Below are 26,536 nucleotides of genomic sequence, written 5' to 3' on the forward strand. Positions count from 1 at the left end.
GCATGGGAAAAACGCGTTTTGGGACCCCCCTTTTATCTCAGCCCCCGCTTAACGAATCCCCCCGAGACTTTCAGGGTAGGAGCGGAGCGTAGCGCCCCACCTATTTTGAAAAATTCGCGAGGATTCGTCGACCGGCGCCAAAGTTATTCAAAATAGAATGTTGCGGGTTTCCTATGGAAAAGGGGTCCTAACTATAACTACCTACTGGCGACCGCCAGTAGGTAATATATATATATATATATATATTCACTGAAAAAACCATAGGTTTGAGGGGTGTTATAGTTAGCTGGACTTTTCACTTGTACAAAACCATTGAAATTGCCCCGTTATAGTTAGTTCTGCTAACTATAACTCGCGCGCCCGCAATGCACTGCTGATGACGTCACATATTACATCACTCATGACATGGTCAGTGACATCACTCATGACATCACTGATGACATCTCAAATGACATCACTGATGACATCATCCAGTGAATGTGTGTTATTCTGAAAATTAAATATGTTTTATATATTGTGGTAAATATTTCTCCTTTACCGGGACTGAATTTGATACAGAAACATTATAAAATAGCTCAGTAAAATGAGAGGCAGAATCCGTGATATTAGAGTTTCGGAATGGACTTTATTCCGGTGGTCGATTATAATCGGATGCTTCAAGTTCCATCACCACGCGGGTTCAGGAAGTGAAGTACATACTTTATTGACAAGAAGTAACTTTTATAGTACATACATTATAATGAAGTGAATACAGTAGGCGTAACAATTGATAAGGACATTGACGTTTGGTTTGCGTAACCGAAAATGGGTGTAATAATGAGTAAAAAGGAACATGATTGGTTGTGATGTCATGTATAGGTGGATCTATAAGATAATACTTGGCATGGTTGCGCGCGCAGCAGTATGACGTGTAATTGACGTGTAACTAGGGGGTGACGGGGACTTGACATTTAGCTCTATATGTGGAGACAAGAAGTCTGGGAGGTCAAGTCAACCTAATCCCAAATCATATCTAACATCCTATGTTTAAAGAACTATGTTATCCATAAAAGAAGGACTCTCGGACAGAATCTATTCTATACTGACTGTGCGTGTACAAGCGTCTAAGTGTCTACACTGAATGCGAGGGGGTAGGAATATTCCATGGTAACAGGGCTATGAATTACTTGCATGAGGACAGAGAAGATGGGCCTTTTTGCTTGGTAACTGGAAGAATGTTTACTTAAACTACTAGGCAGGAATGCATCGGCTGAGGGGGAAGCAGATAATTCGAAGGTGAAATACAGTTCTTGGCAGAGAGTAAGCTGATGTCAGGCTTCGTGAGCCGCGCAGAGAATGAGACAAAGTTCATGGTCACAGATGCAGGCTCGGGCTGGAGCTTTTAGAGGCAGAAGGCAAGAAGAGTTTGATGACAGAATCAGGGCCTACTTGCCTGGACTGAAAAATGGCATAAGTGAACCATATAAAGCCGGTGGCCTTTCATATTTAAGAATGGAATATCCGGCCTATTCATGGCGGATCTGGCAGAGGACATGTTGACGGTGGGCATACATGTATTTGCGTCTTCATAACTGGAACTGGGGGGGACATATATGTACTTGTGATATACACATGGAACCGTTGGGGTCCAAGATAGGGGACATAACTGACCAGGAAAATCCATATTTCCACATTCCCTCCTTGTCCCCTACTTGCCCTTCAAGAGATATCAATCTTCATCAATCCATTGATCTGTTCATATAGCATCATTTGTTCTTCTTTCTTCTTCCGGGATCTTGAATGAAAATCTTGATGTGGGATACACGATGTGGCACACAGACCACAAATCGCTGGTCCACATTGTAGACATAGACAGCAACTGAATAGTATGAGAAGGCCAATACCTAGGAAGGATAGAACTCTCCATCCCCAGGCTGATACCGCATTCCAAAACCAACTGGACCAAGTCCAAGTGCCTGGGTTCTGGTGTATCTGGCTTACAATCTTATGAAGGCGAGTGATGGCTTTATATACAGATGGCGAATTTTCTGGTATGAATACGCAACAGCTTGATCCGATGACCCTACAAGCTCCGCCCCTATCAGCCAGGATGACGTCAAGGACAAGACGATTTTGAAGCACAACAATCCGCATAGCAGACTGCTCTTCCGTTAAATTGCCTAAGGCGGAAATAGTCTCATTCACTACTGCTTCAAGGGTTCTAGTTAATCTACGTATCAGCTTACTATTAGTAACAGTACCTATATAGGGAAAGATGCCTTTATTAAAATCTACATACTTGTCCCATGCCGTCTCAGTGTAATCGACAATGGGGAGATCTCTCCGTTCTCTGTTGTGTACTAAATGAATATTTCTGTAATAATCAGGAGGAGCTAGGAAAACAGGTGGCAAAAGGAATGCAATGTAGCAGGTACCATCCCAATCTAGGGGTAGACGCATATATGCAGTCTGACCACATATAAAGTAGGAGTGGCGAGAAGCTCTGAATGAAGATTTTCCTTGATCACTGAATTCTACCATAGTAGTGCATTTACTATGGCCCATATGTATGGAACCAACCTTTCTTACACACAATTCACCTTTTGCTGGGAATACTGACATGGTGGGTAAGACTAGCTCAACTTCGGATACGACATTTAGAATCATGAGATTAGGTGTAAAATTACCTAATCCATACACTTCATTTTCTAGATCAGTTCCTGTTCTTTTGGGGCGACCCTCCTTGTCAGGGTAGCAGACTTTGAGTAAAACTAGGTTCAGGTTTCCCCATATCCAATGGTCTTGGTAAACTGCTGTGTCTGAGTCTATGGAATTAATTAAACTAAACCATGCTCCACAGGAGCCATTATGTGTGAATGAATGTGGAAAGAAAGGCAGGACTCCTTCATAATTCTGATAGGGAGGGAGTCGGCCACACACCCAACAATTGGTGGCATTACTAGTCTGATGGGAATGATGTAACATACTAATGAAAGTGTTATTGCGCAGCGCAAGTCTATAAGACAATTCATGCGGAGGTAAGTCACTAAAAGAATGTTCAGCAGCAACATTATAAACATGTCTAGAAATAGGGTAATATATGTGCAACAACATACTTGTAATAATTATTAAAAGACTCAATAAAAACAAAATTAATAATCTCACTATGCAGTGGCTACGCAGTGATTTACAATACGCCTGTCGTTTCAACATTTTTCGGGTATTTTCTCTACTCAGGTCCAAGGGATACATGTCAGAGACAATTCAACCGCTTCACCTTGGAGAGGACTTAAACAATCAAATTGCTCGACTGGTTGGGCCTAAGCTTTAGTTTATAATTTTTCAGATTTGTTAGGTTCAACAAAAGGGAGTTTTGTATCAGTCTGTGAGGGAGTGCAGGGCACAGTGTCTATATCCGAAGATAGTCCATGAAATTTCTTGATGTGGCTTGAATGAATCCAGCCCTTGCGGCCCTCGATCTTCACGGCTGTTCTTGTGGTCAACAGGACCAACTTGGGTGCTTTCCACCTGGGCTCCAGCTGAGTCTTTCGGTCGAAATTCCTCACAAAGACAAGATTACCCGGAACAACGTCATGGGGTTTCACCTCAGTGTTGTCGGGAAAGGCTGCAGCTACCTGTGAACGAGAAGATTGTAGTGCAGACATCAAGGAAGCCAAGTAATCTGTCAGCATATTACAGTCAATATCAGTTATTTTGCGTGGTATAGGCGTCCCCCACATATTCGGTGGTCTACCGAAGATCACCTCATACGGGGATAGCCCTGTTCTAGAGTGTGCTACCATTCTCATGTAAAAAAGTGCAACTGGTAACGCTACTATCCAGTCGACCCCTTTCTCTCTGCATATTTTGGACAGTCTGATTTTCAGTGTCTGATTATGTCTTTCTACGAGACCTGCTGCCTCGGGATGTCGGACACAGTGGAATTTCCACTGATATCCTAGCAGAAGTGAAACGTGTTTCATTAATTCGGATGAGAACGGCTGGCCGTTATCTGAGTAGACAACACGTGGTAAACCGTATCGTGGGAAGAATTCTCGAACCAACTGTTTGGCAGTAGTCGGGGCAGTGTAATCTGAAACCGGGTACGCCTCTGTCCAACGGGACAGAGCGCAGACAACTACGAGAACATATTTGAATCCTCGACATCGTTCCATCTGGATATAATCCATCTGTAGGACTTCAAAAGGGTGATCAGGAGGATGAAATCCACCCTGTTCTACGGGAACACTTTTTCCTGGGTTGAACTGGCAACAGATCATACAGGTACGGACCTTTTGTTTTGCTGCTGCTCGTAAATGTTTATTGAACCAAATGTGTTGAATGCTGTCTAGCATAGCTTTTTCTCCTAGATGTGCTGGACTATGTATAGTGTTAATTATAACTTGGACCATTGAATCAGGAAGGAACCATACAGACTTTTCCTTCATCATCCATCCTTGGTCCGTTTGGATCCCTCCTAATTCAGTCCATTTCTTTATTTCGTCTGGTGTAGCATGTGTCTGTATGTCAATTACGTCAAGAGTAGGATCTTTAACTGTCATACAACGTGTCGGTGTCGGGACTATTGTCTTTGTCATGTCGGGGGTCTGAGTTTGAGCAGTCAGTTTAGCTGTTCTGTCGGCTAGATCATTGCCTTGGGAAATGATATCAGTAACCTTCGTATGGGCCTTACATTTCATAATTGATATTTCAGTGGGTAGATGTATTGCATCTAATAATGCGTGAATGAGGGGTCCGTGCTGAATGTGGGCACCGTGGGAAGTTAAATAACCTCTCTCTCGCCACAGCACGCCGAAGTCATGTACAACTCCGAATGCATAACGTGAATCAGTGTATATGTTGACTTTTTTATTCGTGGCTTGAATACAGGCTTGTGTCAGAGCGATGAGCTCTGCGGCTTGAGCTGACAAAGTATTTATACGATTAGTTTCAATGACTTCAGTATCTGTTGTGACTGCATAAGTGGCTACTAACTCTCCTGTACTTGTTCTCATGCATGAACCATCGACATAAAATGTCAAGTCTGGATCTGACAATGGAACATCGGTCAAGTCTTGTCTGGGTTTTGTCGTTACAGTAATAACTTCAATACAGTCATGGGCTAGTGGGTCTGTTCCGGTTACTGGCAAAAGTGTGGCAGGATTCAATGTGTTACAGCGTCTTATTTCTATATGTGGCTGAAACAATGTAAGTTCATATCCTGTAAGTCGCGCTATAGTCAAGTGTTGTGTTTGCGTTCTATTTACAAGAACCTCTACTGCGTGGGGTACTTGAACTGTCAATGGATGTCCTAACACTATGGCATCGCTTTGTCTGATTGCTAAAGCTGTCGCTGCTACTGATTTCAGGCACGCAGGCAAAGCCTGAGCTACGGGATCTAATGTACTAGAGAAATAGGCACATGGTTTGTGTGCTCCTGCTTGATCCTGTGTGAGTACTGACAAAGCAGTACCTTCGCGTTCTGTAACAAAGAGTGTAAACTGTTTTTTGTAACATGGCGTTGCTAAAACGGGTGCTTGACATAAAGCTTTCTTTAGGCTTTCAAAAGCTTGTGTGTGTTCCTGAGTCCAAGGGAGAACAGTCGATGTGGCTGCCTCCTGTGTTGTCAATTGAATGAGTGGTTTTGCTAGAAATGCATACTGCGGGATCCACTGTCTACAGTATGAAGTGAGGCCTATGAAAGCCCGCACCTCCTTTTGTGTCTTGGGTATTGGCATGTTAGTTATTAACTGAATGCGGTCGGGTGTAAGCTGCCTTCCCTCCTTGTCCAGCGAGTGTCCAAGATAAACAACTTGCTGGACACAGAATTGCAGCTTAGAAGGGGACACCTTGTGCCCTTTTTCGGCTAGAAATTGTAAAACTGTCAGTGATGCTTTCTCACATTCAGGTTCGCTTCTTGCGGTGATCAACAGATCATCGACATATTGAAGCAAGGCAGTGTTAACTGGCATGTGGATACTGTCAAGTTCTCGTTTCAGTGCTTGGCTATAGATGCTGGGGCTTTCTGTAAATCCTTGAGGTGCGCGTGTGAATTTAAAGCTACGTCCATTTAAACTAAATCCGAACAAATATTGGCTTTCCGGATCTATTGGGACGCTGAAAAAGGCGTTTTTGAGATCAATTACAGTAAAGAATGTTGCTTCGGAATCAATAGCTGTCAATAATGACGAGATATCTGGGACCACAGGAAATTGTGGCACAATGCATTTGTTTAACTCGCGCAGATCAATAACCAATCGATATACTGGCGGCGCTGTAGGATCTGTTCGTTTAAGAATCGGTATTATCGGTGAATTACATATATTGGAGTCTGTTTCCACAACTACTCCTTGGGCAATGAGTTCGTCAATGATTTGTAGTAAAGCCACTACAGCATCTGGTGGTAACTTGTATTGTCGCATTCGTGGTAGCACCACTCCTGCCTTTAGTGTGACTCGATATGGCGTAATATTCATGCAACCAACATCAGTAGGGCCTTGTGCCCATAGACGTGTAGGTAAGGTCTGCAGTCGGGGATCCATGTCTCTAGATACATAGTGACCTTTAAAATCACGTAAAAACAATCTTACTCCTTCCGGAGAACAACATATTATAGCTCCTAGAGCTTTTAACGTTTTTATTCCTAATAGATTTTCTGGACATGATTTAGTAAGCAATAAATCTGTAGTTCGGGTCAAAGGTCCTATCGTAAGTGGCAGAGGTTGTGACACTTCATTAACAATAGGTTTTCCTGAAAAACCAAGGGAAATATTCTGTGAGCCTGAGAGGGGTGCCCCTGGAACTTCACTACGTTTTATAGTTGTTCGACTTGCCCCTGTATCGAGTAAAAATTTTCTATCTTGACCTAATAATTTACTACGTACATAAGGTCCTTCTTGATCTACAGGAATCTCGATAAGGGGTAAGTCAACTTCCCTCTCTAGGCTTGTTCATGCGTAACGCTGATACTCGGGATATTCATACTGTGCGGTCTGATACATTTGTCGTGTTGTTGTCTGTGTGGCAGCAGCAGGCAACGGTGGTGCAGCTGGCACAAACTGTATTGGCTGTTGTGCGGCTGGCATGGCCTGGGCATGCTGCATAGCTCCTTGTTCATTCTGATCTTGTCTTAGTGGCCGTGATCTTTCTTGTGTTTTACCTATGGCGATATTATGTTTTAAAACTGGACAATCGTGTACGTAATGGCCTGGCTTTTTACAATAATTGCATGTCCCCTTTACAGGTCCTGCTGAATCGGAATGTGTCATACCCTTTTTATGTCCTTCAGCTGGAACTGTCTGGGAAACTAGCATTTTCATTTTCGTGTCTTTCATGCGTCTGTGTTCATGTTCTTGTTCCTCTTTAATTCTATTGTGGTGGTACTGTAACATTTGTAACATTTGTGTTGGAGTGTTACCTTGCCAGGTACTCTCGAATTTTAATACTCTATTCTTTACTGGGGGCAGAGCATTTTCTACTAATTTTGTTACAAACAGATGTGGGTATGATTCGCTACTTGCTTTTATGCCACTATTTATACCAAAACATTTTTCAAATCGGGCATAGTAATCACTAGTGTCTTCATCTTGCTTCTGCTTACAGGCTGAAATTGTACCCCAATCTTCCTTTTTCGTAGTTAATAAACGTGGCAGTACCTGTACTAGTAGACCTGGTAGTGCTTTAGTTTTGTCCCCAAGCCCCGAACCTGGACCTCGGGCCCTTTCTTCTGCTTCTAATGCTGACCATTCTATCTTTTGATCACCTATCTCCCACTCTTTTTCCTTGAGTTTCTCATAAATGCCAGCAGGCATCAACACCTTTAATATTGTCATAATGTCGGGGTAGGTATACTCTCCCATGAGTAACATGTCTTTAATTTCTCGGTGAAAACCCGCTGGGTCTTTGTCATGACTGGGTACCACTTTCTTCATTTCTAACAATTCTATTTTCGATATGGGCGTATATACAAATACGCGTTTAAACTGATTGTCCTCACCCTTTATTGGGTGCACTTCTCGTAAGGGATTCTGTCTATCTATGTGATACGTAGTTCTTTCCTTGACGGACAATGGAACATGTTCTGAACATACAAAAAGAATATACTGCTTTCTTGATTCTAGAATTTCTTTAATTAATTCAGTACCTGGACCTCTCCATTTATTCATAAGTAATTCAGTCAGTATGTCAGGCAAGGGACCAGGGTCCGAATGCTGACTCCGATATAGTATAATGAGTTGTTGAATCATATAAATCCCAGCTAACCTTTGTTCATCTGGGGTAAGATTCAAAAATGTGCGTACTACTGTATCATCACTATATTTTCCGGGACTGTCCACCCAATGGACAGCTGCCCTGGCTAAATCTTGTTCATCCATAGAATCGAGGAAATGATAACCCCTTCGTTCTCGGAGTAGTTTGTCGGCGGTTTGGAACGAATGCTCGTTAGACCTTATATTAATTATAGGTATTTGAAAATTCCTGTTATTATCTAGACATATTGGACGTATTGGGTCAGTATGACATCTAGTCTGATTCCTATTACAAGATCTTCCTCCACCTACATAGGCTATGGTGTCTGACTGTCCTGTGGGCAGTCCTGACCCTTCTTCCTCGTTTTGTTCGAACTCGTCTACCTCTAATCGCTCTTCGTGTAGGCGTTCTATTTCTTTACGGATCTTTCGGCACATGGCTATTATACAGTTTTGTTTATCATGTCTCCCTTCCGATATATTCTGGCTCCATCTTGTAAGAATTTTCATTGCTTCCGGGTCTACCCCCGGTCGGTCTTGATTTCTGATCACACAGTTTATGAGGAAGCGTAACAGTTCCCCCTGTATCTCTACTTTCTGGTATTCCATAGCTCTGTAAATACATTCTGGATCTCGCCCCGTTTGGACAAAATGATATATATTATCTAGATGCGCAGTCATTCCTGGTAACTTCGCTAAATACACTGCGGCTCGTCTGATACGCAATGATGCTAGGGTCATTTCGTCCTCCTTTCCAGGCACCGGGTCATATCTACAATCTATAAGAAGTTCCTTAAGCGCACGAGCACTAAGGAGTTTGGGTGTACGTGAATGCGCTGACTCTTGAAAAGTAAGTTTATTTATTCTGGGTGGTGTAGAAAAGACATTGGCAGCTCCTCCCGCGGCCCCATCTGGGGCGTCGGGTGTAAAAGGATTCGTCGAACGTGACACAGCAACTGCAGGTGTGGACACAGCCATAGAAGTAGCTGTAGGAGCGGATACAGAAACAGATGTGCTTGCCGGAACTTGTGACTCAATTTGTTGCTGCATGGATACGGGTACTGGATCTTGGCGTTGAACCTCCCTGGTATGCGGTCTATGTGGGGCGGAATTAGCATACTCGGGAGCTGCGTCATCTAAATATGAGGAAAGAAAAACATCTTCTGCGGTTCTAGGATGCTACTTAGGATGTACCTTTATTGGGAACAATGGGGTTGGCAAGTCTTTTGGTGTCTCTGGAGTAGCCTTAGGTAATCCTTCGGCCAGGAGGGGATACATACCATTCATAAGGGCATTTCTTTGTCTGTCTACTTGTTCTGATTTTACTCGGATACCTTCCTCAATTAATAGATTCTCTCGAACTTTATTGGAATTCTCTTTACTCTTCTCCTCCTGTCTACGTGCTTTTTCTGTTCGTCTATGTGATTCTTTACGCCATAATTCAACGGCGTCTTTCTGTGACTGTCTGACTTTTCTTTTCCATAACTCTTCCTCGACTTTCATGATGCACTCTGCATCCCAGGTCCCCGCTGTGGGCCACCTCTGACTTTCTGGTAATCCCTTGGTATAGTCTACCCATAAATCAAGAAATAATATAGCGTCTAAGCCATGTTTGTGATACATAAAGTGCCCTGGAGTGTCCCTAGGAGGAATAGGGACTGCTTCTTCGAGAACCCCTTTTCTGGTAGTGATCTGTCTTAATTTCGAAAAGAGCGGCATATTGAGAACTGACCTTATACTTGATTTTGACCTGATACTTGATTTTGAACAGACTTAATACAATAAACACGATAATGAACAGTCATTCATACCACGATATTCAGAACATACTTAAACACTTTAAACATTTAACATTAAACCATTAACTGAAACAACAATGATGATCGTCTGCATAACTAATCACCAAGCTTAATTCTCGACAATAACTAGACAATAACTAGACACTTCGGAATACTTCGGAATACTTGATATACTGCTAAACAGTACAGATACACTGCTAAAACAGTGCAGACCGGATTTGTGTACCCAAACCCGTCTTGACCGGCACAACCTATGTGCACGTCAGAAATGCCTCCCCAGCAATGGTACTCACCGGGTAGCTTCGGAAACGGAAGGCCTCAGTAACTTGAACTTGAACCGGACCGGACTCGACTCGACTCGACTCGTCGGACACTGGGCTTGACTTCGGACTGGTGGGTCTCTATATACCTCGGATCTTGCTCTCTCAGCTAGGCTCTGGTCGGGATACTTCGCACTTCTCACCGCCTCGTCTGGGTGTTGATCGCAGTCTCAGTCGCCCCCGCTTGACCGGAGGGAGATACAGGAAATCCTGCTGGTACGCGTTATTGTCCGTCCAGCTGTGGCAGGAGACCGGGCCTGCAACGCACCGCCGGCGCGTGAGATGAGAAAGTGTCCCTGTTCGGGCGCCATCATGTGGTAAATATTTCTCCTTTACCGGGACTGAATTTGATACAGAAACATTATAAAATAGCTCAGTAAAATGAGAGGCAGAATCCGTGATATTAGAGTTTCGGAATGGACTTTATTCCGGTGGTCGATTATAATCGGATGCTTCAAGTTCCATCACCACGCGGGTTCAGGAAGTGAAGTACATACTTTATTGACAAGAAGTAACTTTTATAGTACATACATTATAATGAAGTGAATACAGTAGGCGTAACAATTGATAAGGACATTGACGTTTGGTTTGCGTAACCGAAAATGGGTGTAATAATGAGTAAAAAGGAACATGATTGGTTGTGATGTCATGTATACGTGGATCTATAAGATAATACTTGGCATGGTTGCGCGCGCAGCAGTATGACGTGTAATTGACGTGTAACTAGGGGGTGACGGGGACTTGACATTTAGCTCTATATGTGGAGACAAGAAGTCTGGGAGGTCAAGTCAACCTAATCCCAAATCATATCTAACATCCTATGTTTAAAGAACTATGTTATCCATAAAAGAAGGACTCTCGGACAGAATCTATTCTATACTGACTGTGCGTGTACAAGCGTCTAAGTGTCTACACTGAATGCGAGGGGGTAGGAATATTCCATGGTAACAGGGCTATGAATTACTTGCATGAGGACAGAGAAGATGGGCCTTTTTGCTTGGTAACTGGAAGAATGTTTACTTAAACTACTAGGCAGGAATGCATCGGCTGAGGGGGAAGCAGATAATTCGAAGGTGAAATACAGTTCTTGGCAGAGAGTAAGCTGATGTCAGGCTTCGTGAGCCGCGCAGAGAATGAGACAAAGTTCATGGTCACAGATGCAGGCTCGGGCTGGAGCTTTTAGAGGCAGAAGGCAAGAAGAGTTTGATGACAGAATCAGGGCCTACTTGCCTGGACTGAAAAATGGCATAAGTGAACCATATAAAGCCGGTGGCCTTTCATATTTAAGAATGGAATATCCGGCCTATTCATGGCGGATCTGGCAGAGGACATGTTGACGGTGGGCATACATGTATTTGCGTCTTCATAACTGGAACTGGGGGGGACATATATGTACTTGTGATATACACATGGAACCGTTGGGGTCCAAGATAGGGGACATAACTGACCAGGAAAATCCATATTTCCACAATATGTATATCTCAAGGTCGATGGAAGAATAAATGGGTATATAAGTGTCTAAATGGATGATTTGTTTTTGAAAAATTGATTGTGTAACTGACTGATTAAGTGTATCATAGTGAATACATGGCTTAGTGAGTAATGTTTAAATATGTAAATATCTGTATCAGTCTCTCACTTTGTGTATAAGTGGCTGCATGGGTTGGTGAGTAGCTACATGGGTGTCTATATAGGTTATTAGTTGGTTTTTTGAGTATCAGTCTGAGTGTCTGCATGGTTCGGTGGGGGGTATTACGTAGTGCATAGGTGCATGAATGAGTGACTCACTGTTTGTATGTGTTGAACACAGTATGTGTGCAGGACTTTATGGGTGGATGAGTGTGTGTGTGGGTGTGTTAGTGAGTGAATGACTGTCTCAATAGTGTCTTTATGAGTAACTACATATGTTTTAAACTAGTATATGTGGCTATTGGTGTATATATGTGAGTATATGTGAGAGTGAGAGATTGAAAGAGTTCCTGTATGAATAAGTATGTGTTTCTATAAGTGATTGTTTAAAAGACTAAGTATGTGTAAGTTTCCGTAGAAGTAAGTGTGGTGGTGTGTGTATAACTGTATATGCAAGTAAATGTATGTTTGATTCTTTATTAGCATGAGTGACTATGTGTGTGAGTAACTCTATGGATGAGTGGCATTGTGTAACAGGATGTATAGGTGTATGAGTACATATGATGAGTGAGTACATGTATGAGTGACTGTATAGGACTGTTGGTGAATGAGTGGATGTGTATGTGGATCTTAGAATTACTGAAGAGGTTGTTGTAACTGGTATTGGTATGTCCATTGTTTTGAAAATGTTAGTCTCTATTTTTGAATGTGTGTATCAAAGGTTATATTTGGGTGAGAGGAGGTCTGCCACTCTATCACAAGGATGATGTCATCAGTGATGTCATCAGTGATGTCATTTGAGATGTCATCAGTGATGTCATGAGTGATGTCACTGACCATGTCATGAGTGATGTAATATGTGACGTCATCAGCAGTGCATTGCGGGCGCGCGAGTTATAGTTAGCTGAACTAACTATAACGGGGCAATTTCAATGGTTTTGTACAAGTGAAAAGTCCAGCTAACTATAACACCCCTCAAACCTATGGTTTTTTCAGTGAATTTCTGAGGTTTTTTAAATGCTAATTCCTAACTATAACGTGCCTGAAACCTATGGTTTTTTCTGTTAATTTCAAAGGTTTTTTAAATGCTAATTTCTAACTATGCCTACAGAGATAGGACATGTGAAGAAAGAAGAAAAAATGCACAGAAAGAAACAAAAGAAGTGCAGAAAGAAGCAACAGAAGTCCTCAAATAGGAAGATAAGTGCAGGAAGAAGGATAACGTGCAGAAAGAACAAAAAGAAGAGCAGAAAGAAGCCTTGTTGCAAAATCATCCTGTACCCTCAACTTTTTCAGACGGATACTGGTGGTAACTGAGTCTGACTAACCAGTCCTAGAGCCAGTGCTATGTTAAAAGACACTTAGAATACAGTGAAAACACCTACATACACTAGGGAACATTATGCGTTGGGGTCCCCCTGTGATTAGCCTTACCTCCTCTATAAGCCCCTAGAATATAATAGGGCATGGGGATTAAAACTACCTCTTAAAACAGGCCACAGGGCGTTTTTGCACACGTTAACTCAGGCCCCGTCCCCTCCTTTCACCAATGTGTAAACACGCCCTGTGTCCGTTTTTAGTTGGGAGATTAAGTTCATTTGAGTCCTGAGGGTCCCTAGGGTCCAACTAGCCCACTAGGTACCTCCAGTAAGTGCCACAGAGCTGCGTTGCAGAGAGGTGTAAAAAGTGGCACGGCCTGGACCACCTCTCTGCAATGCAGCTCAGTGGCGCTTACTGGAAGCACTTGGTGGGCTAGTTAGCCCCCAGGGGCCCTCAGTATTGAAGGGAAATTATATCCCCAATTTAAAACGTGCCATGGTGCGTGTTTGCACACGTCACCTCAGGCCCCGTCCCCTCCCTTCACCACTGTGTAAACGCGCCCTGTGGCTGTTCTAAGTTGAGAGATTAAGTCCCCTTGAATCCTAAGGGTCCCTAGGGTCACACTAGACCACTAGGTGCCTCCAGTAAGCGCCACAGAGCTGCGTTGCAGAGAGGTGTAAAAAAGGGCTTGGCCTCAGAACACCTGTCTGCAGCGCAGCTCCCTGGCGCATACTGGAGATGCCTGTTGGGGGCGCGTTTGCAGAGTGCTGCATGGAGGGGGCATGGCCTCCGGCACGATGCCAGTCTTTTATTTATTTTATTTTTTTAAGAAGGGGGGCTGTGTGGTTCCCCTTCTTATTCTAATTTATTGGCCCTGATGACCCCATCCCCCAGGGCCTGTCTCCTAATTATATTTTTTTGACCCCAATCCCCAGGGCCGGCCACTGTTTTTTATTATTTTTTAAAAATATATATTTATAGACACACCTAGGACATGCTGGACAAACCGTACGTACCTATCACCATGACGATTTGCGTGATATTCATTAAAAGGCGACTATGCATGCAATTAATCCACGTGGAATGTATTTACACCACTAGTGAAGCTCTGACATGTCTGATGCTCTACCGTGCCTAATCCCGGTAGACACCCTTGTCGTTTATTTATACAAACATGGGTAGCTATTGACGGGCACATTTAATACACATGCACACCAAGCCATTCAAAGGGGATTCGACAAAAATTCGACCAAAACTATGCAAGAAACCCCCCTCACAGTTAATAAAACACACATCCACTGCCGGATGTGTAATACTTTTTATTTTACTCTCTGGAAAGGGGACGAACATCACTTGCGAGTCACAGCGCGCTCCTGACAGAGCCCAATGCTGTGTTACACCCACCATTGCCTGCCGAGTGCCACACACCTCTGTATTGTATTCCACTAGCTAGTGCATATGCTATGACACTCTCTAGCCCATGTGCACTGTAACACCACCCCGTGAAAATGTCATGCCACACTTGTCTTCGCACGGGTTATATTGCCCCATCTAACGTGCCTTCCTCGATGCCTATGTTATAGCGCACAGTGCTATGCCATACATATTACAATTTGGGATCCATATCTTTGTCACAGTGCATATGCAACGTTACACTCCTCAGCACATATTTTATATTACAACTTTAGAGACTAGTTAGGTTACACAACACTGCCCTGTGCATATTACACTCCAAGGCGCATATCGCATAGCACGCGCTAGTGCCTGTGCTATCTCGCGCTCTCCAATGAATCTGTCATTGCGCACAATGTATTGCATATTATATTTCACGCCTGGTTCATCTTATATCACACTTTTTGGTGCATAGTTTATACCATACACTATATCTAGTTTTCATTTTCAATCGTGCTCTCAGGACTATGTTCTATATAACACTGTGTTCACCTACCCTTTTCACGGGCATTACATTTTGCGATAGGGGGTGGAGGGTCAGGGGGTGTTTTTGCCAAGTGAGCCCGGAGTCACAGTCACTAACGTCTTCTTCTTCCTGAATAAAAGTGAGATTATGCTGCATACTTGTTCATATTTTAAGTAGTTTGCACAGACAAAATGTTTTAAAAACAATAAAGTTTCTAATACCCGCCTTCTCTGAACAGTTAGCTTGCTGCCCCATCCCCCTCCTCCCTATCCTCTGTTGTGTGAATCCATGGACTAGCCTCCTCCCTCCTGCCATGCATGGTCTGATGTGCTGCCACTGCCCTCAATTTAGTATGATGTACCAGTCCACTCCTCCTGCCCTCCATTGCCCAATTCTATGCCCCATCATTGACCTCCTTCTTAAACTCTGTGCTTAGCTTGCTGCCCCTATTCTCCTTCCCCCTGCCCTCCGATGTCTTTGTGCATGCCCCTGCTCCATCCTTTTTGCCCACCATGTCCCATGGACCTGCCACTCCTATCTACTCTGAGTGTTCTGTTGAGCTGCCACTCCCCTCCCACCTGCCTAGCATTGTCAGATGACTGTAACCTGTCCCTGCCACCTCCACCCTGCCTGTCCACATGCCATGCCTCTATCCTCATGCTCCTGTCCTACATGGTCCATTGTACTGCCACACCCTTCTGCCCTCCCTGGTCTGTTGTGCTGCAACTGCTCCTCCTGCCTGCCCCGTGTGGTCTGTTGTGAGGCCCCTTCCCCTGAACTTTCTTGTCTGTGCACAGGTCCTGACCCTCCCTTCTATCCTCCATCGTCCTTTGTGCATGCCCCTGCACCCTCCTTCTTGCCCATCATAGCCATTGTGCTGCCACTAACTCTCCCACTTGCCATGCATGGTCTTCTGTGCTGCCATGGCCCCTCCCACCTTCCCTGTGTGGTCAGTTAGCTGCCCCTGACCCCCTCCCACCTTCCCTCCATGGTCTGTGTGTATGCCATCACAGTCTCACTGTTGCTCTTCATGTTGTGTCTTGCTTCTAGTGCCCATCCTGCCTGACCTCCATGGCTATCTTGCTGCTCCTGCCCTGCCCCCTTGCCCCCAGCCCTCTGTTTACATGTGCAGACCCCTACTCCCTCCCTCCTGGCTTGTCTGTTCCATTGTAATGCCCCTGATCCGTCCCTCCTGCCCTTTATGGTCTGTTATGCTGCAGCCTTCTCTCCTGTCTGTCCATTATGGTCAGCTAGCTACCATTGCCTCTTGCCCCTCTGTTCTCTGTTGTCCATGTGCATGGTCCTGTCCCCTCCCTCTTGCTTTCTATGGATTGTTGTGCTGCACTCCCGTCCTGCATGCCCTGTGTGGTGTATTGTGCTGCTGCAAACCCTGATGCCTGCCCTGCAGGGTCAGTTTGGTGCACCTCTCCATGTCTCTCCTGTCCTCTGTTATCCAAGTCCATGTCCCTATCCCATTTCCTTCCATGATCCAATGTACCATACTTGCGAACATTTTGAACTTGGTAAGAGGGAGATTTTGAAAAAAAACTGGGGTATTGATTTTCCCCTTTGAGTTACATTGAAAAAGAGGATATTGTAGACAGGAGACAGATCAAATAAAGCCCATTTGAGCTTAAAAACATTGGACGTTTCCTGGCTGAATCGGGTCTGTTGGCATGTATGGTTGTACTACCATTGCCTCTTCCTTCTGCCCACAATGGTCTATTACATTGCCACAGCCTTGAAGGAGGGTAGATTTTGTATCACAGGGGGCCCCTGGCCCGTTCTGTCCACACCTGAAGTATGAGACCCTTGTCCTTGCCCTGCCAGCCGCATTTGTAGGCCGTATTAAATTGACCAGCGGGTCCTGTGTTGCTATATAATTATCCTGAGACATCCTTACCACTCAGCCAGCATAAAACCCCTGTGTAGGCCCTTCTGTTCAATATGTAGGCCTCTTTGTTAAATTGACCATAGCTCTGCAATTTTAGTGTATAGCAGTCTGAAGGCAGGTCTGCGAGGCCTTCTGCTCCAAACTAGTAGCCCCCACCCTACCCGAGTGCTCCGTGCTCGGTATCAAAGTTCAACATCCCCCTGAAGCTGTCGACATACAGTAGGCTGCATCCTGGACTGGTACTTGCTTCCTGGGCAGGTTTCCCGCTTTTAAGGAAGTGGCAACCGCAGAGCGTCAAGTTAGGAGAACTGAGGAGATTTTATACATGAATATATTGAATTCCTGTACAATACCCATTATTTTCTGCTTGCTCTATGGAACTTACGATAAGCGATTGGCCTGAGAGACTGACCTTTTCACCCAGTCCATTGTCAGCATTAAGTGGGTAAATGACGAAATGTCTGGTAAAATCTGCAGACGAAGCTTTTGGGTAGCATACGTAGGTAGATGTAGCGTGCAAAGGAGCCCACAAAATGATATAAAAAGGGAGCACCCACAGATATCGACGGACAACCTCGCCGTCTGTATGTAGGTTAACAGGCTGTGCAGGTTTTCCCCAAGAACTCGGAGCTCTTGTCTTCCTTTGCTTAAAATGTCTTGCTCTGCTTTGCTTGAAGTATCTTATTCTATTTTACCTATATGAAATGTCATGTTATGTTTAACCATTGTTCTCTTTACTTTTGCATTTAAAAGATGTTGTATTGTAATTGCAGGAATGCTTGCTCTAAGAGTAAATGTGAGTGTCCCTAGGTAACATTTTCCTTGGTGTAACTTGTTTCTCATGATGCATTTATAGATGTGTTTTCTCTCTCTCTCTGTCAGTCCATTAATTGAGATACAGAGAATATCATGACAGCTGTATGATTATCTGGATTCTGTATTTTGTACTTTATGTCTCTATTCTGCGGTTTCTTTGAAGTTGCATCTTCTCATTAAACTGCCATTGTATTCTGCCTCCAATTCCATGTCTCATATGTCTGTTTTCTTCATTTTTGGAGCAAGCGTTCCTAGGCACCCCGGCTCAAATTAAGGTGCCCCTTTTGTCCCTGACTCACTCTCCTGCTCAGTTCTGTGGTGGCTCCCGGGGCACTGGGGACCGCCCCTAGCTTCCTTGACCCGTAATAGATCTTCCCTCCAACAGCCTCTCTTGCAAGTCCTGTATTGTTGGTTTGTTGCCCCTGCCCCCCTTTCCACTGCCCTCCATAGTCTGTTGTGCTTCCACGGCTTTCCTGCCTGCTCAGTGTGGTTAAATTGTTGCCTTTGCACCCTCCTACCTGCCTTCAATTTTCAGAGTCCGTGCCCCTGGCCTCTGCCTCTCAACAGTATCCTAATGAACAACTAGATTGCTAACATTCTATATTTATTACAAAAGTGTGGAACGCCTGACATCATCTTGATGTAATCAAAACTGTAATACCTAGAGCATTCCTTTAGAAATTACATATATGAGAGGGTCTTATTGGCATCAAAATTATGGTTAGTGCTCTAAAAGACTAAAATAAGGACATATTTTCTGAGTTTTCAAATAGCGACAAAGCACTTTTAAATTATTTGTTATCTTTATGTTTTTTTTATCTAGTTGACAACTTGATTAAATGTTGCACTTAGGGGAGAGGATGTGGTGTTACTTCCAGAACTGCAGACTTTGCAACTGGGGAACCAGGTTGAAGTTTCTGCTTCAGCTCGACATTCTGTGATTCTGGTCAAATCACTTAGTCTCCCCATGTCTACAACCAAAATGAATTTGTTCTTGTGTGATGTAACCAATGCTCATGTAAAGCACTCCAATACCTGACAAGTCTGCACTATATAACACTGCAAAAACACAAAATAATAAGTGTTTTGCACACTTCTGTCATTGGGCTATATTTGGGCTATATCTGGGTGATTTTGGGCTACATTTGGGCTCTTTTGTCTCCGGTGGCCATCTTGGGAGATTTATTTGTTATGAAGTTTCCTAATTTCCTCATGTACTGCAGTCTCCTCAGTCGGAAATGCTTTCAGTTTTTTACTTTGATTCCATCATGAAGGTATTCAGATATGTCACACATTTGCCATAAATTCTGAATGTTAGCACTCTAGTTGCTCATTAGATCACTGTAGTAAAACTACTGTTCACCATGGAAGTCTGCTCCTGGTATTAAAAGTGCATGTTTCAGTCTGTATGTCAGAATTTTTTAATGAAATAGAAGAGGATTTGAGAAGTCACTCAAAATGTGCCCTCATTTTCTTTCTTCAGCATTAATCATAATTTCTATGGCAAAATGAACCCCCTCATTGTGTTCCTTTTTAAATTAAATGTTTTAAGTGTTACCAGTTTATTCCAATCAAGATGGCTTCAGGTGTGCCATACTTTTGTCATAATGAAGACAGTAAGTGCTCTAGTTGTTTTTAAGAACATTCTTGGACATTCTGTCATTGGGCTATACTTGGGCTACATCTGGGTGATATTTGGGCTACATTTGGGCTCTTTTGTCTCTGGTGGCCATCTTGGGAGACTTATTTGTTATGAAGTTTCCTAATTTCCTCATTTACTGCAGTCTCCTCAGTAGGAAATACTTTCAGTTTTTTACTTTGATTCCATCAAGAAGGCATTCAAATGTGTCACACATTTGCCATAAAATCAGAATGTTAGCACTCTTTTTTCTCATTAGATCACTGTAGTAAAGCTACTGCTCACCAGGGAAAACTGCTGCTGGTATTGAAAGTGCATGTTTCAGTCTGCATGTCAGAATTTTTTAATGAAATAGAAGAGGATTTGAGAAGTCACTCAAAATGTGCCCTAATTTTTCTTTCTGCAGCACTAATCATACTTTTTATGGAAAAATGAACCCCCTCATTTTGTTCCTTTTTAAATTAAATGTTTTAAGAGTTACCACTTTAATCCAAGCAAGATGGCTTCAGGTGTGCCATACATTTATCATAAGTAGGACGGTTAGCGCTCTAGTAGTTCTTTGGAACACTCTGGAAAGCTGCAGTAGAACACAAAGGAATCAACTGACAGTCTCTGCCCTTGTTGGATGTACATGTTTTACTGAGAATGTCAGACTTCATTCTCACATGACTGAGAAAGATAATGTGAATTTACAGAAAATAAGCTCTCAGTTTAGCTTATAGATCACCTTCCAAACCTCTGTGGTAAAAGCATGAGAAAATATTTTTCTCTCATTCATGATATCCCAGCAGAAGGCTTTTTCACATGGTGAAATCACCTTAGAACATACCACAATTCCTAAAATGAGTATGGTACCATCAACAAATGATTTATAATGTAACTAAAGTCTTAAAACCTTCTATTAACTGCAATGCTTTTTAATGAGGTGCTATCATGTATATTGGTCCCAAGATGGCTGCCAACACTTCTTGGATGAAGTGCTGACAGCCAATCAGATCTCAGGATGAGATGTGTGGTTAGGCTCCGCCCACATATATATATTGATTTAAATGCTATTTTCTCAGGAACTACTGAACAGATTTACACCAGACCTACAAAAGGCACTTCCTTGACCTGAGGACTACCTCTCTGCCAAATTTCAAGTAACTCTGTTCAGCCGTTCGGGCTGTAGCTGTGTCTAAAGGTCCTATGGAAAAATGCATGGGAAAAACGTGTTTTGGGACCCCCCTTTTTTCTCAGCCCCCGCTTGACGAATCCCCCCGAGACTTTCAGGGTAGGAGCGGAGCGTAGCGCCCCACCTATTTTGAAAATTTCGCGAGGATTCATCGACCGGCGCCAAAGTTATTCCAAATAGAATGTTGCGGATTTCCTATGGAAACAGGGTCCTAACTATAACTATCTACTGGCGACCGCCAGTAGATAATATATATATATATATATATATATATATATATATATTACCTACTGGCGGTAGCCAGTAGGTAGTTATAGTTAGGACCCCTTTTCCATAGGAAAACCTCAACATTCTATTTTGAATAACTTTGGCGCCGGTCGACGAATCCTCGCGAATTTCTCAAAATAGGTGGGGCGCTACGCTCCGCTCCTACCCTGAAAGTCTCGGGGGGATTCGTCAAGCGGGGGCTGAGATAAAAGGGGGGTCCCAAAACGCGTTTTTCCCATGCATTTTTCCATAGGACCTTTAGAACGAGCTACAGCCCGAACGGCTGAACAGAATTACTAGAAATTTGGCAGAGAGGTAGTCCTCAGGTCAAGGAAGTGCCTTTTGTAGGTTTGGTGTAAATCTGTTCAGTAGATCCTGCGAAAATAGCCTTTAAATCAATATATATATCTGTGGAAGCTTACGGTGCGCTTACCGTGCGCTTACGGTAAGCTTACGGTAAGCTTACGGTACGCGTACGGTGGCGTGCGCGAGCGCGATTCTTATTGGCTGTTAGATCTTAGTAAACATTCGAATCGGTCGAAACCAGGAAGCGGCGGCCGCCATTTTCTCTCTCGAACTGTCAGGGGGGTGAATAAAAAAGGTGGATAATGTGAAAAGGGGGCAGGCTCGACAGTTCCTGACCCCCTAGCCTTGGTCAGGGGGTCCCAGAAGGACCCTCAAGGGCAAAAATAAAAAAAAATTATTTTTCGAAAAATCGCCGTATGCGCGTAGCGTACGCGCACGGCGACCTGCGGAATTACGCGTACCGTGCGCGCACGGAAAAAATTTTTTTGCGAAAAGGGAAGCTTAAAAAAAAATAAAAAAAATTGTGAGGTAAGGTTGGCTCTTATAAGAGCCGTTGGGTTCATACAGGGATGGAGGAAAGAAAGAATGGGAGTATTATGAGCGTCTACAAACATGCTGGTCTATCTTATTGTTAATAAGGGGAAGACTGACCTCCCCAAAAACAATAAGACCACCACATTTTGCACACCTCATTTCAACACTCGCAAATCGAGGGTTGATGTCCAAAGGAAAAGAAGAAGGTGATGCTCCAACAACAGAGGAAGGGCTCAGCTGAGCTGCCGATGATGTACTCGGCTGAGCATCTGAGGCTGGGCTCTGGTGACTTACTGAAGAGTTTTCTCCAGTATGTCGAGCAAAGGTCCTTGGGTGTTTGTCCTGAAGGTGTCTCATCATAGAGTGATTTCCAAAGGAATATTTCCTACTTGGATTTCCTCTTGATAAAACACGATCACAAAGTATGCAAGTGACCTTTGGAGCATTGACCTTTTTCTCCCCCTCTGGAAAAGTGAAATACTCCCATACAAAAGAAGTCTTTTGTTTCCTCCTTCTCTGGATCATGGTGGTGCTGCTGGCCTCACTCTCAGAAGAGCCCTGCTGTTCTGCCATTGTATCCCAATGTCAATCCAGCTCCTGCTCCTAGAGAATCACAAGCAGAAATGAGGGGAATGGGTGTGGTGTGGGAAGAATCTGGAACTGAAAGTAGTATCAACCAATGAAAAGTGTTCTTTCAAGCAGTAAAGAGGGGAATGGGTGTGGTGTGGGAAGTTTCTGGAAGTGAAAGTAATTTCAACCAATAAAAAGTGTTCTTTGTAAGTCACATGGCCTACCGTGCGCGCACGTGACGCTTACGGTGCGCTTACGCAGCGCTTACGTCACTTTCGCGCATGCGCATTACACGCCCCTGCGTAACCGCGACGTTGCTTCCGGGTGTACGCGTACGGCACGCACGTATCACGTATCGCGCATGCGCATTACACGCCCCTGCGTAACCGCGACGTTGCTTCCGGGTATACGCGTACGGCACGCACGTATCACGTAGGCGCGCTGCACTAATTACGTCCAGAGCGCGTAGCGTCAGCTTACCGTACGCGTATTTTACAAGCGCGTAGCGTCAGCTTACCGTACGCGCACGGAAAAAAATGCATAAAAAAAAACCTTTCGATAATGCAGGATATAGTACATAAATTATTAAAAAAAGGCTTACAAAAAATGAAATAAAAAAAATTGCATTAAATTATAATAAAAATAGAAAATCGAAATAAAAAACCACTATCCACATTGACCCCACCCCCTGTGCTTTTGGTGGCGTTAAGTGGGCGCGCACGCCACGAATGGCGTAAAGTAACTTAGCATTTAAAAAAACGAAAAAAATAAACTGAAAAAACCATAGGTTTCACACACGTTATAGTTAGGAATTAGCATTTAAAAAACCTTGCAAATTCACTGAAAAAACCATGGGTTTCACACACGTTATAGTTAGGAATTAGCATTTAAAAAACCTTAGAAATTCAGTGAAAAAACCATAGGTTTCACACACGTTATAGTTAGGAATTAGCATTTAAAAAACCTTAGAAATTCAGTGAAAAAACCATAGGTTTCACACATGTTATAGTTAGCTGGACATTTTACTCGTAAAAAACCAATGAAATTGCCCCGTTATAGTTAGTTCAGCTAACTATAACTCGCGCGCCCGCAATGCACTGCTGATGACGTCACATATTACATCACTCATGACATGGTCAGTGACATCACTCATGACATCACTGATGACATCTCAAATGACATCACTGATGACATCACTGATGACATCATCCTTGTGATAGAGTGGCAGACCTCCTCTTCCCCTAATATAACCTTTGACACACACATTCAAAAATAGAGACTAAAATTTACAAAACAATGGACATACCAATAACAGTTACAACAACCTCTTCAGTAATTCTAAGATCCACATACACATCCACTCATTCACCAACAGTCCAATACAGTCACTCATACATGTACTCACTCATCATATGTACTCATACACCTATACATCCTGTTACACAATGCCACTCATCCATAGAGCAACTCACACACATAGTCACTCATGCTAATAAAGAATCAAACATACATTTACTTGCATATACAGTTATACACACACCACCACACTTACTTCTACGGAAACTTACACATACTTAGTCTTTTAAACAATCACTTATAGAAACACATACTTATTCATACAGGAACTCTTTCAATCTCTCACATATACTCACATATATACACCAATAGTCACATATACTAGTTTTAAACATATGTAGTTACTCATAAAGACACTATTGAGACAGTCATTCACTCACTAACACACCCATACACACACTCATCCACCCATGAAGTCCTGCACACATGCTCTGTTCAACACATACAAACAGTGAGTCACTCATTCATGCACCTATGCACTACGTAATACCCCCCACCGAACCATGCAGACACTCAGACTGATACTCAAAAAACCAACTAATAACCTATATAGACACCCATGTAGCTACTCACCAACCCATGCAGCCACTTATACACAAAGTGAGAGACTGATACAGATATTTACATATTTAAACATTACTCACTAAGCCATGTATTCACTAAGATACACTTAATCAGTCAGTTATACAATCAATTTTTCAAAAACAAATCATCCATTTAGACACTTATATACCCATTTATTCTTCCATCGTCCTTGAGATATACATATATAAAACATATTTAATTTTCAGAAAAATACACATTCACTGGATGATGTCATCAGTGATGTCATTTGAGATGTCATCAGTGATGTCATGAGTGATGTCACTGACCATGTCATGAGTGATGTAATATGTGACGTCATCAGCAGTGCATTGCGGGCGCGCGAGTTATAGTTAGCTGAACTAACTATAACGGGGCAATTTCATTGGTTTTTTACGAGTAAAATGTCCAGCTAACTATAACATGTGTGAAACCTATGGTTTTTTCACTGAATTTCTAAGGTTTTTTAAATGCTAATTCCTAACTATAACGTGTGTGAAACCTATGGTTTTTTCACTGAATTTCTAAGGTTTTTTAAATGCTAATTCCTAACTATAACGTGTGTGAAACCCATGGTTTTTTCAGTGAATATATATATATATACTCCCGTAGTTCGGTGTCCCGAGAGACTGACACGGAACTGCAGTGAAGAGAGCGGATTCCGAGTGTATCGTTGTCAGCATCTCATGGGAGCCACCAAAGGAAAGCTTTGAAACGGAGTGTCTTTTTCAGTGCATCGGAGCTGTGTTTAAAGGAACGCCAGTCAAATATACATTGTAACCACATACCTTATGTAAAATCTTAACAGCAAGAAGTAAAAATAAAACCCTAAATGAAATAACCAAGCAATACACAATATGGCCAACAGGTGGAGCAAGCGTGAACAGTTATTATAAGAAATGTTCAATGAAGATGGAAAATTAACCACAATGCAGAACAGGACACGTAACAGCAAAACAGGGACCATGCGCACGCGGAAACAACTCATGAAAGAACTACAGCAGGCCAGAATTATGGGAATAAATAAGTGGTGGGAAAGTGTCACTCTGAAAACATATATAGATTACAAAGAATTCCCAGAGGTCTTCAAATTTTTGTTCTGCCCACATTGAGTGACTTGAATCCAGATCTCCTCTCCCAGTGGCATTTAGACACAATAGAACAGGGTCCTAACTATAACTATCTACTGGCGACCGCCAGTAGATAATATATATATATATATATATATATATATATATATATATATATTACCTACTGGCGGTAGCCAGTAGGTAGTTATAGTTAGGACCCCTTTTCCATAGGAAAACCTCAACATTCTATTTTGAATAACTTTGGCGCCGGTCGACGAATCCTCGCGAATTTCTCAAAATAGGTGGGGCGCTACGCTCCGCTCCTACCCTGAAAGTCTCGGGGGGATTCGTCAAGCGGGGGCTGAGATAAAAGGGGGGTCCCAAAACGCGTTTTTCCCATGCATTTTTCCATAGGACCTTTAGAACGAGCTACAGCCCGAACGGCTGAACAGAATTACTAGAAATTTGGCAGAGAGGTAGTCCTCAGGTCAAGGAAGTGCCTTTTGTAGGTTTGGTGTAAATCTGTTCAGTAGATCCTGCGAAAATAGCCTTCAAATCAATATATATATCTGTGGAAGCTTACGGTGCGCTTACCGTGCGCTTACGGTAAGCTTACGGTAAGCTTACGGTACGCGTACGGTGGCGTGCGCGAGCGCGATTCTGATTGGCTGTTAGATCTTAGTAAACATTCGAATCGGTCGAAACCAGGAAGCGGCGGCCGCCATTTTCTCTCTCGAACTGTCAGGGGGTGAATAAAAAAGGTGGATAATGTGAAAAGGGGGCAGGCTCGACAGTTCCTGACCCCCTAGCCTTGGTCAGGGGGTCCTAGAAGGACCCTCAAGGGCAAAAATAAAAAAAAATTATTTTTCGAAAAATCGCCGTATGCGCGTAGCGTACGCGCACGGCGACCTGCGGAATTACGCGTACCGTGCGCGCACGGAAAAAAAAAATTTGCGAAAAGGGAAGCTTAAAAAAAAATAAAAAAAATTGTGAGGTAAGGTTGGCTCTTATAAGAGCCGTTGGGTTCATACAGGGATGGAGGAAAGAAAGAATGGGAGTATTATGAGCGTCTACAAACATGCTGGTCTATCTTATTGTTAATAAGGGGAAGACT

The sequence above is a fragment of the Triturus cristatus genome, chromosome 6 (assembly GCF_964204655.1).
Source record: "Triturus cristatus chromosome 6, aTriCri1.1, whole genome shotgun sequence".
NCBI classification, from domain to species: domain Eukaryota; kingdom Metazoa; phylum Chordata; class Amphibia; order Caudata; family Salamandridae; genus Triturus; species Triturus cristatus.